The sequence below is a fragment of the Stenella coeruleoalba genome (assembly GCF_951394435.1).
Source record: "Stenella coeruleoalba genome assembly, chromosome: X".
Taxonomy (NCBI): Eukaryota; Metazoa; Chordata; class Mammalia; order Artiodactyla; family Delphinidae; genus Stenella; species Stenella coeruleoalba.
In genome coordinates, this window is record NC_137152.1 from 56,721,664 (window position 1) to 56,736,044 (window position 14,381).

General features: G+C 38.1%; 1 protein-coding gene and 1 long non-coding RNA gene across 3 annotated transcripts in view; one reads left to right on the top strand and one right to left on the bottom strand.

The window, feature by feature from the left end:
• HDAC8 (histone deacetylase 8) overlaps positions 1-14,381 on the bottom strand; it is a 244,890-nt gene that overhangs the window by 170,896 nt on the left and 59,613 nt on the right. The gene's annotated exons all lie outside the window — the stretch shown is intronic.
• The window catches only part of LOC307180951, a 142,285-nt gene that overhangs the window by 116,316 nt on the left and 11,588 nt on the right, over positions 1-14,381 (top strand). The window contains exon 2 of the long non-coding RNA XR_013825834.1: positions 12,723-12,905. This is a non-coding gene — a long non-coding RNA (uncharacterized lncRNA). The remainder of the gene's footprint in view (positions 1-12,722; positions 12,906-14,381) is intronic.

The window sequence follows — 14,381 nt, forward strand, 5'->3', positions numbered from 1 at the left end:
CACTGCAACAAAAAGAATAACATACCTGGCATAAAACTACCTAAGGAGACAAAAGACCTGTATGATGAAAACTATAAGACACTGAGGAAGGAAGTTAAAGACGATAGAAACAGATGTAGAGATATACCATGTTCTTGGATTGGAAGAATTAACATTGTGAAAATGACTTTACTACCCAAAGCAATCTACAGATTCAATGCTATCCCTATCAAACTACCAATGGCATTTTTCACAGAACCAGAACAAAAAATTTCACAATTTGTATGGAAACAGAAAAGACCACAAATAGCCAAAGTAATCTTGAGAAAGAAAACCGGAGCTGGAGGAATCAGGTTCCCTGACTTCAGACTATACTACAAAGCTACAGTAATCAAGACAGTATGGTACTGGCACAAAAACAGAAACATAGATCAATGGAACAGGATAGAAAGCCCAGAGATAAACCGACACACATATGTAACCTTACCTTTGATAAAGGAGGAAAGAATATACAATGGAGAAAAGACCACATCTTCAATAAGTGGTGCTGGGAAAATTGGACAGTTATATGTAGAAGAATGAAACCAGAACACGCCCTAACATGATACACAAAAACAAACTCAAAATGGTTTAAAGACCTAAATGTAAGGCCAGAAAGTATAAACTCTTAGAGGAAAGCATAGGCAGAACACTCTATGACATAAATCACAGCAAGATTCTTTTTGACCCACCTCCTAGAGAAATGGAAATAAAAGCAAAAATAAACAAATGGGACATAATAAAAGTTAAAAGCTTTTGCACAGCAAAGGAAACCATAAATAAGACGAAAAGACAACCCTCAGAATGGGAGAAAATATTTGCAAATGAAGAAACTGACAAAGGATCAATCTCCAAAATATACAAGCAGCTCATGTAGCTCAATATCTAAAATGCAAACAACCCAAACCAAAAATAGTCAGAAGACCCAAATAGACATTTCTCCAAAGAATATATACAGACTGCCAACAAACACATGAAAGAATGCTCAAGATCACTAATCATGAGAGAACTGCAAATCAAAACTACAATGAGGTATCACCTCACACCAGTCAGAATGGCCATCATCAAAATATCTACAGTTCATGCAGCTTAATAACAAAAAAACAAACAACCCAATCCAAAAATGGGCAGAAGACCTAAGTAGACATTTCTCCAAAGAAGATATACAGACTGCCAACAAACACATGAAAGAATGCTCAACATCACTAATCATTTGAGAAATGCAAATCAAAACTACAATGAGATATCGTCTCACACCGGTCAGAATGGCCATCATCAAAAAATCTGTAAACAATAAATGCTGGAGAGGGTGTGGAGAAAAGGGAACCCTCTTGCACTGTTGGTGGGAATGTAAATTGATACAGCCACTGTGGAGAACAGTATGGAGGTTCCTTAAAAAACTACAAATAGAACTACCCTATGACCCAGCAATCCCACTACTGGGCATATACCCTGAGAAAACCATATTCAAAAAGAGTCATGTACCAAAATGTTCATTGCAGCTCTATTTACAATAGCCTGGAGATGGAAACAACCTAAGTGTCCATCATCGGATGAATGGATAAAGAAGATGTGGCACATATATACAATGGAATATTACTCAGCCATAAAAAGAAATGAAATTGAGCTATTTGTAATGAGATGGATAGACCTACAGTCTGTCATACAGAGTGAAGTAAGTCAGAAAGAGAGAGACAAATATCGTGTCCTAATATATATATGGAATTTAAGAAAAAAATGTCATGAAGAACCTAGGGGTAAAACAGGAATAAAGGCACAGACCTACTAGAGAATGGGCTTGAGGATATGGGGGGCAGAAGGGTAAGCTGTGACAAAGTGAGAGAGAGGCATGGACATATATACACTACCAAACGTAAGGTAGATAGCTAGTGGGAAGCAGCTGCATAGCACAGGGAGATCAGCTCGGTGCTTTGCGACCACCTGGAGGGGTGGGATAGGGAGGGTGGGAGGGAGGGAGACGCAAGAGGGAAGAGATATGGGAACATATGTATATATATATAACTGATTCATTTTGTTATAAAGCAGAAACTAACATACCACTGTAAAGCAATTATACTCCAATAAAGATGTTAAAAGAAAACTGTAAAAAAAAAATCTACAAACAATAAATGCTGGAGAGGGTGTGGAGAAAAGGGAACCCTCTTGCACTGTTGGTGGGAATGTAAATTGATACAGCCACTATGGAGAACAATTTGGAGGTTCCTTAAGAAACTGAAAATAGAATTACCATATGACCAAGCATACGCATTACAGGGCATATACCCCGAGAAAACCATAATTCAAAAATAGCCATGTACCACAATGTTCATTGCAGCACTATTTACAATAGCCAGGACACTGAAGCAACCTAAGTGTCCATCGACAGATGAATGGATAAAGATGATGTGGCACATATTTCCATGGACTATTACTGAGCCATAAAAAGAAATGCAATTGAGTTATCTGCAGTGAGGTGGATAGAACTAGAGACTGTCATACAGAGTGAAGTAAGGCAGAAAGAGGAAAAAAAATACTGTATACTAACACACACATATGGAACGTAAGAAAAAAAAAACTGGTTCTGAAGAACCGAGGGGTAGGACAGGAAAAAGACGCAGATGTAGAGAATGGACTTGAGGACATGGGGAGGGCGAGGGGTAAGCTGGGACGGAGTGAGAGAGTGGCGTGGACATATATACACTACAAAATGTAAAATAGATAGTTAGTGGGAAGCAGGAGTATGGGAAAGGGAGAACTTCTCGGTGCTTTGTGTCCACCTAGAGGGGTGGGAGGGAGACACAAGAGGCAGGAGAAATGGGGATATATGTGTAGCTGATTCACTTTGTTATACAGCAGAAACTAACACACCATTGTAAAGCAATTATTCTCTGATAAAGATGTTAAAATTAATTAATTTTTTTTTTAAAAAAAGCACAACTTTCCGAGACTGAACCAGGAAGAAATAGAAAATATAAACAGGGCTTCCCTGGTGGTGCAGTGGTTGAGAGTCCGCCTTCCAATGCAGGGGACACGGGTTCGTGCCCCGGTCTGGGAAGATCCCACATGCCGCGGAGCGGCTGGGCCCGTGAGTCATGGCTGCTGAGCCTGCGCGTCCAGAGCCTGTGCTCCGCAACGGGAGAGGCCACAACAGTGAGAGGCCCGCGTACCACAAAAAAAAAAGAAAAAAGAAAAAAGAAAAAAGAAAATATAAACAGACCAATCACAAGCATTGAAATTGAAACTGTGATTAAAAATCTTTAACAAACAAAAGTCCAGGACCAGATGGCTTCACAGGTAAATTCTATCAAACATTTAGAGAGGAGCTAACACCGATCCTTCTCAAACTCTTCCAAAATAGGGCAGAGGGAAGAACACTCCCAATCTCATTCTACGAGGCCACCATCACCCTGACACCAAAACCAGAAAAAGATGTCACAAAAAAAGAGAACCACAGGCCAGTAACACTGATGAACAGAGATGCAAAAATCCTCAACAAAATACTAGCAAACAGAATCCAACAGCACATTAAAAGTATCATACACCATGATCAAGTGGGGTTGATTCCAGGAATGCAAGGATTCTTCAACATAGGCAAATCAATCAGTGTGATACACCATATTAACAGACTGAAGGATAAAAACCATACGATAATCTCAGTAGATGCAGGAAAAGCCTTTGACAAAATTCAACACCCATTTATGATAAAAACTGCAGAAAGTAGGCATAGAGGGAACCTACCTCAACATAATAAAGGCCATATATGACAAACCCAGAGCCAACATCGTTCTCAATGGTAAAAAACTGAAACCATTTCCGCTAATATCAGGAACAAGACAAGGTGGCACACTCTCTCTGCTATTATTCAACATAGTTTTGGAAATTTTAGCCACAGCAATCAGAGAAGAAAAAGAAATAAAAGGAATCCAAATTGGAAAAGAAGTAAAACTGTCAATATCTGCATATGACATGATACTGTACATAGAGAATCCTAAAGATGGTACCAGCAAACTACTAGAGCTAATCAATGAATTTGGTAAAGTAGCAGGACACAAAATTAATGCACAGTAATCTCTTGCATTCCTACACACTAATGATGAAAAATCTGAAAGAGAAATTAAGGAAACATTCCCATTTACCACTGCAACAAAAAGAATAAAATACCTAGGCATAAAACTACCTAAGGAGAGAAAGGACCTGTATGCAGAAAACTGTAAGACACTGATGAAAGAAGTTAAAGATGATAGAAACAGATGTAGAGATATACCATGTTCTTTGATTGGAACAACCAACACTGTGAAAATGACTGTACTACCCAAAGCAATCTACAGATTCAATGCAATCCTTATCAAACTACCAATGGCATCTTTCACAGAACTAGAACAAAAAATTTCACAATTTGTATGGAAACACAAAAGATCCCGAATAGCCAAGCAATCTTGAGAACGAAAAACAGAGCTGGAGGCATCAGGCTCCTGGACTTCACACTATACTACAAAGCTACCGTAGGCAAAACAGTACAGTACTGGCACAGAAACAGAAATATAGTTCAATGGAACAGGATAGAAAGCCCAGAGATAAACCCACGCACATATGGTCACCTTATTTTTGATAAAGGAGGCAAGAATATACAATGGAGAAAAGACAGCCTCTTCAATAACTGGTGCTGGGAAAACTTGACAGCTACATGTAAAATAATGAAATTAGAACACTCCCTAACACCATACACAAACATAAAATCAAAATGGATTAAAGACCTAAATGTAAGGCCGGACACTATAAAACTCTTAAGAGGAAAACATAGGCACAACACTCTGTGACATAAATCACAGCAAGATCCTTTTTGACCCACCTCCTAGGGAAATGGAAATAAAAACAAAAATAAACAAATGGGACCTAATGCAACTTAAAAGCTTTTAGGCAGCAAAGGAAACCATAACAAGACGAAAGGACAACCCTCAGAATGGGAGAGGATAGTTGCAAACGAAGCAATTGACAAAGGATTAATCTCCAAAATATACAAGCAGATCATGCACCTCAATATCAAAACAACAAACAACCCAATCCAAAAATGGGCAGAAAACCCAAATAGACATTTCTCCAAAGAAGATATACAGATTGCCAACAAACACATGAAAGGATGCTCAACATCACTAATTATTAGAGAAATGCAAATCAAAACTACAATGAGGTATCACCTCACACCGTTCAGAATGGCCATCATTAAAAAATCTACAAACTATAGGGCTTCCCTGGTGGCGCAGTGGTTAAGAGTCAGCCTGCCGATGCAGGGAACGCGGGTTCATGCCCTGGTCTGGGAAGATCCCACATGCCGCGGAGCCACTGGGCCGGTGAGCCATGGCCGCTGAGCCTGTGCATCCGGAGCCTGTGCTCCGCAACGGGAGAGGCCACAACAGTGAGAGGCCCGCGTACCGAAAAAAAAAAAATCTACAAACTATAAATGCTGGAGAGGGTGTGGAGCAAAGGGAACCCTCTTGCACTGTTGGTGGGAATGTAAATTGATACAGCCACTATGGAGAACAGTATGGAGGTTCCTTAAAAAACTAAAAAGTGAACTACCATACGACCCAGCAATCGCACTACTGGGCATATACCCTGAGAAAACCATAATTCAGAAAGAGTTATGTACCAGTGTTCATTGCAGCACTATTTACAATAGCCAGGTTATTGAAGCAGCCTAAGTGTCCATTCACAGATGAATGGATAAAGAAGATGTGGCACATATACATAATGGAATATTACTCAGCCATTATAAAGAAACAAAATTGAGTTATTTGTAGTGAGGTGGATGGACCTAGAGTCTGTCATACAGAGTGTAGTTTGTCAGAAAGAGAAAAACAAATACCATATGCTAACACATATATATGGAATGTAAAAAAGAAAAGGAAAAGGTTCTGATGAACCCAGGGGCAGGACAGAAATAAAGACACAGACGAAGATAATGGACTTGAAGACACGGGGAGGGGGAAGGGTAAGCTGGGACGAAGTGAGAGAGTGGCATGGACTTATATACATTACCAAATGTAAAATAGATAGCTAGTAGAAAACAGCTGCTTGCACGGGAGAACAGTTCAGTGCTTTGTGACCACCTAGAGGGGTGGGATAGGGAGGGTGGAAGGGAAATGCAAGAGGGAGGAGATATGGGGACATATGCATACGTATAGTTGATTCACTTTGTTATACAGCAGAAACTAACACAACATTGTAAAGCAATTATAGTCTAATAAAGATGTTAAAAAAAAAAAGGGAACCATTTTCGTGTTTCCCCATGACGCCCATTAGAGTCACAGATGACCCTCCTGTTTACCTTACTCTATAAAACTCCTGGCTCCCCTTTCTTTTCTGAGATGTTCCTTATTGATGAACGTTTCCCCTATGACAATTGACTGAATAATAATGATGATGACGTCTGTAATTCAGAAAGGCTTTGTCAGTGTGTAATATTCTCCTAATATTTTCTTAAATTAAAAGAGCTCTATTCTCATTGGTTTATAGAAATAAATAAGTGCTTAGATAAACAGAATATTCCTAAAATTCCCAGAAAATAAGGAAATTGAACTTTCAAGACCTTTAATGTGCTAAAAAAGGATTCTTATAAAAACAAGCTCAAATGTTTTAAGAATTTAAGTTTGTATAATTTATGTAAATCTTTGGGAAACAAGACTAATTTAATAATTTTGGTTTACTAAAATCAGCTGTTTTTTCTTTATCAGTGTTAAGTATAATATACTTGAAGATTTTTATTGTACTTGGGTATATTCTTCCTAAATTTGTACAGGTTTACTGATTGAATGAGCTAATATTACTTCTACTAAATGTCTGAGATTATGACAAATGTTAATTTGTTTAAACAAATTGAGTCATTATCCTGACAAACTTTATTTCAACAGTAATTATGTTTTGTAGTACGTCAGCCTGAAGATAATTTATAAGATCTTTAGGTAAAATAAAATAAAAATAAAAGATCTTTAGGTAACTGAAGACTGTGGGCTGATACTAAATTGAGTTACTTAATGGATATTCATTAGGTACCTCGATCATTTCTAGGTAAGAGAATGCATTAATTACTAAGCATGATTTTGGGGTTTATATACTTTTGTTTCTTATTTTTACATGCTACAGAGAGGTTATATGTATTTGGGTCTGTTAATGAACATGTTCTTTTTTGCCAGTTTGAGAAGTTGTACTATAAGGGATGTGTATGGATATAGAAAGTTTTTTTTTTTTTTGAAAATCAAACTGCCAAGATTTATTTGTTTCTTTCACAGAAAATACAAGTATGTAATGTAGATACTGACGTGTAAAATAAAGTACAAGGATCAGGAAGACAAATGAAGTGAACATTACTCTTGCTTCAACACTGTACTGCTTCCTGATTTCACTTGCAGCATGAATCACATGGTTATATATATTATATATTGGAAAAATTAAAGGCAATATTCATTTAGATTTACCAAAACACCAGAGAGCCTCTGAAATCCAAAGAGGATTTTATTTGTTGGGGTCAAAGTTAGCTAAGGTTTGATGGGGCTTATTTACAAGATTTCGAAAAAGAACTTTAGTATCAAGTATTATAGCGATGCAAAACTAGATTTTGATTTTCTCTCTGCTAAAATGACAAATTTTTTGGATTGACTTCCTTCTTTTAATAACAGGTTGTAAAGGTTTTGCTTTTTTGTCTAATCTTCCTCGATAACAAAGATTCTGTCTTATCAGAATAGCCTTCTATGGTTTATGTTGTCTTTATTACGTCCTTGATTATTTAAGAAAGCAAAGTCTTTTCACTTACAAGAGATGAGATTCTTTATAATCATATTACCTCCTATGCTCACTTCTAAAATCTTTTATTGTCATTGAGAACCAAGTATTGTTTTTCAGTAATCCATTATCCTATGTTAATCAAATCCAGAGGCCCTCCGTGAAATCACAAAGGATTTGTTCTTCTACCTTAGAAAATAAGAGGTGCTAGAAATAATTAGGTTTATTTGATACATTACTATTGATGACATGCATGAGAAGTTGCCAAACCAGAAGAGATGCTTAGCCTTCCATAAGTTAAATTGGTATAGGCAAAATGTTATTAATATAAATATGTGAGGAATTCTATGCTGTATAGGAAGTGCCTAGAGATTCATTAATGCCCTCACTGGCCATTATATGTTTTATTTGTCACAGTCCCTGTGCCTGAGCCCTCCAGGATTTGGAAACTCTTACCTTATTTTTATTTTCACAGCAATATAATTACCTGTATAGGTTCAATGAGAATCTGTCTGTCCTACTTGTTATCAGGACATGACTGGAAGCATTGGTTATGTAACCAGGGCCTTGCCTGGAATGTCATATTTGTGAAAGATGCTTGTTGAACCGGATTTAATCTGACACTTTTAATGAACTAAGGTTGACTTTATTGAGCCAATACATACAAAACTCTCTTGGGAAATCTAGCCTGGTACCTGGCTTATAGTGTTCCCAGCCTTACAAGGGAGTAAGGAAGGTTACTTCCTGGCAGGCTCTGGAACCTTAGAATATTTGTGGTAACGTAAGAAGAGAGAAATTCTTCCAAATTTATAGGTAATGCAGGTAAACTCATTTCAGTTTGGTTTCCTAGCCTTAATAGGCTTTTAAATTTTCAAAATGAGATTTCTTATGAAAAATTCCAACAAAGCAAGCTTAAGGTGTATATGGTAAATTACCATTTTTGCTGCACCTATATAAGTGATCAGGCTCTCTAATAAGGCCTAATTTTTATTTTTAAATATTTTTTAATTGAGGTAAAAGTCACATAATACAAAAATAACAATTTTAAAGCATACAATTCAGTGGCATTTAGTACATTTCTAACATTGCACAATCTCCACCTCAATCTACTCCCAAAACATTTTCACACCTCAGAAGAAAACCCTGCACTAATCAAACAGTTGTTCCCCTATTCTTCCCTCCCGCTAGTCTCTGACAACCACCAATCTGCATTCTGTCTCTACAGATTTACCTATTCTGGATATTACATATAAGTGGCACCAAAGAATAATATGTGATCTTCTGTCTGCTTTTTTTTTTTAAACATCTTTATTGGAGTATAATTGCTTTACAATGGCGTGTTAGTTTCTGCTTTATAACAAAGTGAATCAGTTATACATATACACACATCCCCATATATCCTCCCTCCTTTTTTTTTTTTTTTGTGTGTGTGTGTGTGTGTGGTACACGGGCCTCTCACTGTTGTGGCCTCTCCCATTGCGGAGCACAGGCTCCGGATGCCCAGGCTCAGCAGCCATGGCTCACAGGCCTAGCTGCTCCATGGCATGTGGGATCTTCCCGGACCGGGGCACGAACCCGCATCCCCTGCATCGGCAGGCGGACTCTCAACCACTGCACCACCAGGGAAGCCCTCTCCTCCCTCTTGTGTCTCGCTCCCACCCTCCCTATCCCACCCCTCTAGGTGGTCACAGAGCACCGGGCTGATTTCCCTGTGCTACGCGGCTGCTTCCCACTAGCTATCTATTTTACATTTGGTAGTGAATATATGTCCATGCCAATCTCTCACTTCGTCCCAGCTTCCCCTTCCCCTTCCCCGTGTCCTCAAGTCCATTCTCTACATCTGCGTCTTTATTCCTGTCCTGCCCCTAGGTTCTTCAGAACCTTTTTTGTTTTTTTTAGATTCCAGATATATGTGTTAGCATATGGTATTTGTTTTTCTCTTTCTGACTTACTTCACTCTGTATGACAGACTCTAGGTCCATCCACCTCACTACAAATAACTCAATTTCATTTCTTTTTATGGCTGAGTAATATTCCATTGTATATATGTGCCACATCTTCTTTATCCATTCACCTGTTGATGGACACTTAGGTTGCTTCCACGTCCTGGCTATTGTAAATAGTGCTGCAATGAACATTGTGGCACATGACTCTTTCTGAATTATGGTTTTCTCAAGGTATATGCCCAGTAGTGGGACTGCTGGGTTGTATGGTAGTTCTATTTTTAGTTTTTTAAGGAACCTCCATACTGTTCTCCATAGTGGCTGTATCAATTTACATTCCCACCAACAGTGCAAGAGGGTTCCCTTTGCTCCACACCTTCTCCAGCATTTACTGTTTGTAGATTTTTTGATTATGGCCATTCTGACTGGTGTGATACCTCATTGTAGTTTTGATTTGCATTTCTGTAATGATTAGTGATGTTGAGTATCCTTTCATGTGTCTGTTGGCAATCTGTATATCTTCTTTGGAGAAATGTCTATTTAGGTTTTCTGCCCATTTTTGGGTTGGGTTGTTTGTTTTTTATCATATTTAGCTGCATGAGCTGCTTGTAAATTTTGGAGATTAATCCTTTGTCCATTGCTTCATTTGCAAATATTTTCTCCCATTCTGAGGGTTGTCTTTTGGTCTTGTTTATGGTTTCCTTTGCTGTGCAAAAGCTTTGAAGTTTCATTAGGTCCCATTTGTTTATTTTTGTTTTTATTTCCATTTCTCTAGGAGGTGGGTCAAAAAGGATCTTGCTGTGATTTACATCATAGAGTGTTCTGCCTATGTTTTCCTCTAAGAGTTTTATAGTGTCTGGCCTTACATTTAGGTCTTTAATCCATTTTGATTTTATTTTTGTGTATAGTGTTAGGGAGTGTTCTAATTTCATTATTTTACATGCAGCTGTCCAGTTTTCCCAGCACCACTTACTGAAGAGGCTGTCTTTTCTCCATTGTATATTCTTGCCTCCTTTATCAAAAATAAGGTGACCATATGTACATGGGTTTATCTCTGGGCTTTCTATCCTGTTCCATTGATCTATACTTCTGTTTTTGGGCCAGTACCATACTATCTTGATTACTGTAGCTTTGGAGTATAGTCTGAAGTCTGGGAGCCTGATTCCTCCATCTCCGTTTTTCTTTCTCAAGGTTGCTTTGGCTATTTGGGGTCTTTTGTGTTTCCATACAAATTGTGAAATTTTTTGTTCTAGTTCTGTGGAAAATGCCAGTGGTAGTTTGATAGGGATTGCATTGAGTCTGTAGATTGCTTTGGGTAGTATAGTCATTTTCACAATGTTGATTCTTCCAATCCAAGAACATGGTATATCTCTCCATCTGTTTGTATCATCTTTAATTTATTTCATCATTGTCTAATAGTTTTCTGCATACAGGTCTTTTGTCTCCTTAGGTAGGTTTATTCCTAGGTATTTTATTCTTTTTGTTGCAATGGTAAATGGGAGTGTTTCCTTAATTTCTCTTTCAGGTTGTCTGCTTCTTTTACTTAGCATGTGTTTGAGGTTCATCCATGTTATAGCAATCATCAGTACTTCCACTCCTTTTTATGAGTAACATTCCATTGTATGCATATACCACTTTTGTTTATACATTCATCTGTTGATAGAAATTTGGGTTGTTTCCACCATTTGACTACTGTGAATATTGCTGCTATGAACATTTGTGTACAAGTATTTTTCTGAGTACCTGTTTTTAATCCTTTTGGATACAAACCTAGGAGTGGAATTGCTAGGACATATGGTAATTCTATGTTTAACTTTTGAGGAATAACCAAGCTGTTTTCTACAGGGGCTGCATTTTATATTCTAACTAGCAATGTATAAGGGTTCTAATTTTCCACATCCTCACCAGTACTTGTTGTTTTCTGTTGTTGTTGTTTTTTTTTAATGTAGCCATCCTAGTGGGCATGAAGTGGTGTCTCATTGTGGATTTGATTTACATTTCCCTGATGACTGATGATGTCAAACATTGTTTTGTGTGCTTATTAGCCATTTGATATCTTCTTTGCAGACACGTCTATTCAAGTCCTTTGCCAATTTTTACATTGGGTTGTTTGTCTTTTTGTTGTTGAGTTGTATGAGTTCTTTATATCCTGGATACCAGACTCTCATCACATATATGATTTGTAAATATTTTCCTTTATTCTGTAGGTTGTCTTTTTACTTTCTTGATGATGTCCTTTGATGTACAAAAGTTTTAAAGTTTTACCAAGTCCAATTATTCTATTTTTTTCTTTTGTTGCTTGTGGGATCAGTCTTATTTTGAGTTTAAGAATAATCTTTCTGGGCTTCCCTGGTGGCACAGTGGTTGAGAGTCAGGGGACACGGGTTTGTGCTCCAGTCTGGGAGGATCCCACATGCCGCGGAGCGGCTGGGCCCATGAGCCATGGCCGCTGAGCCTGCGCTTCCGGAGCCTGTGCTCCACAACGGGAGAGGCCACAATAGTGAGAGGCCCGCGTACAGCAAAGAAAAAAAGAATAATCTTTCTTTGAGATTATCTTTGATCAAAAGAAGGTGACTGTATAGAGAAATTTTTTGTTTCATAGGAAAACTCTGCTTTATCTATAGCACAACATACCAGGGTATCAGAATCTAGTTACTGTCTTTGAACAATTTTGCATCTCTTTATAAACCGTAGGCTGCTGATGAGTATGCAAACTTTGTTTTCTGTGGTAGAGATATAATTGACTTCCATCCCTGTGTGGAAAAACCAGTTTTGGTACCTATTTTGAAATTGGGCTGGACCCTATAACCCTGCCCAAATTGTTGATGCTTACCAACTTTTCAATTTTTCCAGTTTTCTTCAATATCTGGCTAATATCCTCAAAACTAACTTTTCCAAATTTTCTTCCTGCTGCCTAACTTGGAGACACCAAGAACTAACACCTGACTGCCCAAATCCCTATTGGGACCCTATGTTTCCTTACAGCTTTCTCTCTTCTCTGGGATATGAGGCAGCCCTGCAAACTAAAGCCCCATGACTTGAAATAAACCTGGAAGAACTCATCACTGCAGCAGACCATGCATGACTGGAATTCTTGAACAAGCTGCTCCCTGGACCACTAAGGAAGTCTGGAGAAATGTTCAGGTCATACACATCCGTATATGAGAGGTAAACTAGACTTTGGACATTGTCACCAAGAGTACTTATATCCTAGTTCCATAAATGGTGCTGCAAAATGGATTTTCCTCCACTTAAGTCTTAGAATTCACTTGACTGGTTACCTTCATGGTCCAATTCTTGGCTCCTTACTATAATATAATCTTTTTCATTACTATTTCTTGTTTTTCAGTTTATTCTTCCCCCTTTTAAGATGCCTGACCTCCAAGACCATAAAACTGACTTTTGCCACCACCTCTCGACAGATGGTTTTATAGGAATAACACCAAGAGTCCTCACGAGACTATTTCTTAGACGCTTGTTTACCCTACTCAGGTGGCTTATGATTGCCTCTGAATTATTTGGTGATGGATGATGTTTGTCTTAAACAAAAGGAGGAAATTACAATGTTGAAGTTTATCTGAGTCCTGTTCTCCCCAGAAAGCAGTGATGGTTAAGAACCCCCACCCCTGCTCTTTTGTTTTCCAGGAAAAGGCTAACTGCAAGGGACCATCCTACCCTGGCCTATTATTCTGAGATAAGACCTGTCTCCATCCTTCCTAATGATTCCTATAAAACTTGCAGATGACTCTCTTATTTACCTGCCTCTATAAAACCCCAGGCCCCCTTCCTTACTTATTAATCAATGTTCTCCCTCTTCCAATAGCTGGATAAAATCATTTCCTCAAGTACATTTTGTCTTTCATATCATCAACACAAATGTATTCAGAGGATAGATCAGGTTCAACAAACACATTTCTGAAAACTTTGAGAAATGTGTCTGCAGCTTTGTGGTGAGGCAATTTTTTTTCTCTTTACCAGAAACATCTAGCTTCTTATTGCCCTGGTGAACTGTAAACCACAAAGTCAATCTTTAAGAAAAAGCACAGGGCCCAGTCAACTGCATTTGCTAATATGCATTTGCTGTTTTCATGTCCATGAGGCCAGAGATCAGGGATTCTTTGATCATGACATCAAGATATTTATGTAAAACATCAGGTGGCTACCTCACCCAGGCAGAGCCAGATACCTGCACTATTCAAAACAGCTTAATTGTTACTGGCAAAGATTTTGCAACAGTCATCTCCCAGTCCTGGTATCAAAAGTCAGCAATATAGATTTTCAGTGTTTCCTTATTTGAACCTTCCTAAGACTTGCTCAGATATCTATTTTCTCGTTTAGTGTTAGCATAACTCTTCTAATTCTTTTCCTTCATTATAGCTATTTTGGAACCCGCTGGTAGTATGGTTTGACTTTTCTCTCTTGTTGGCATATAATAAAAATAATAGCCAACATTTACTGAGTGCTTACCCTGTGCCAGGAACTATACTAGGTGCTTTCAATATGTTAACTCAATCAATTTTCTCAATAACCCTGTGAGGTAGGTACTATTATTATTTCCATTTTACAAATGAGGAAACTAAAATACAGGGAGATTAAGTAACTTGTCCGAGGTCATACAGTTAGGAAGTGGCTGATCTTGAATTT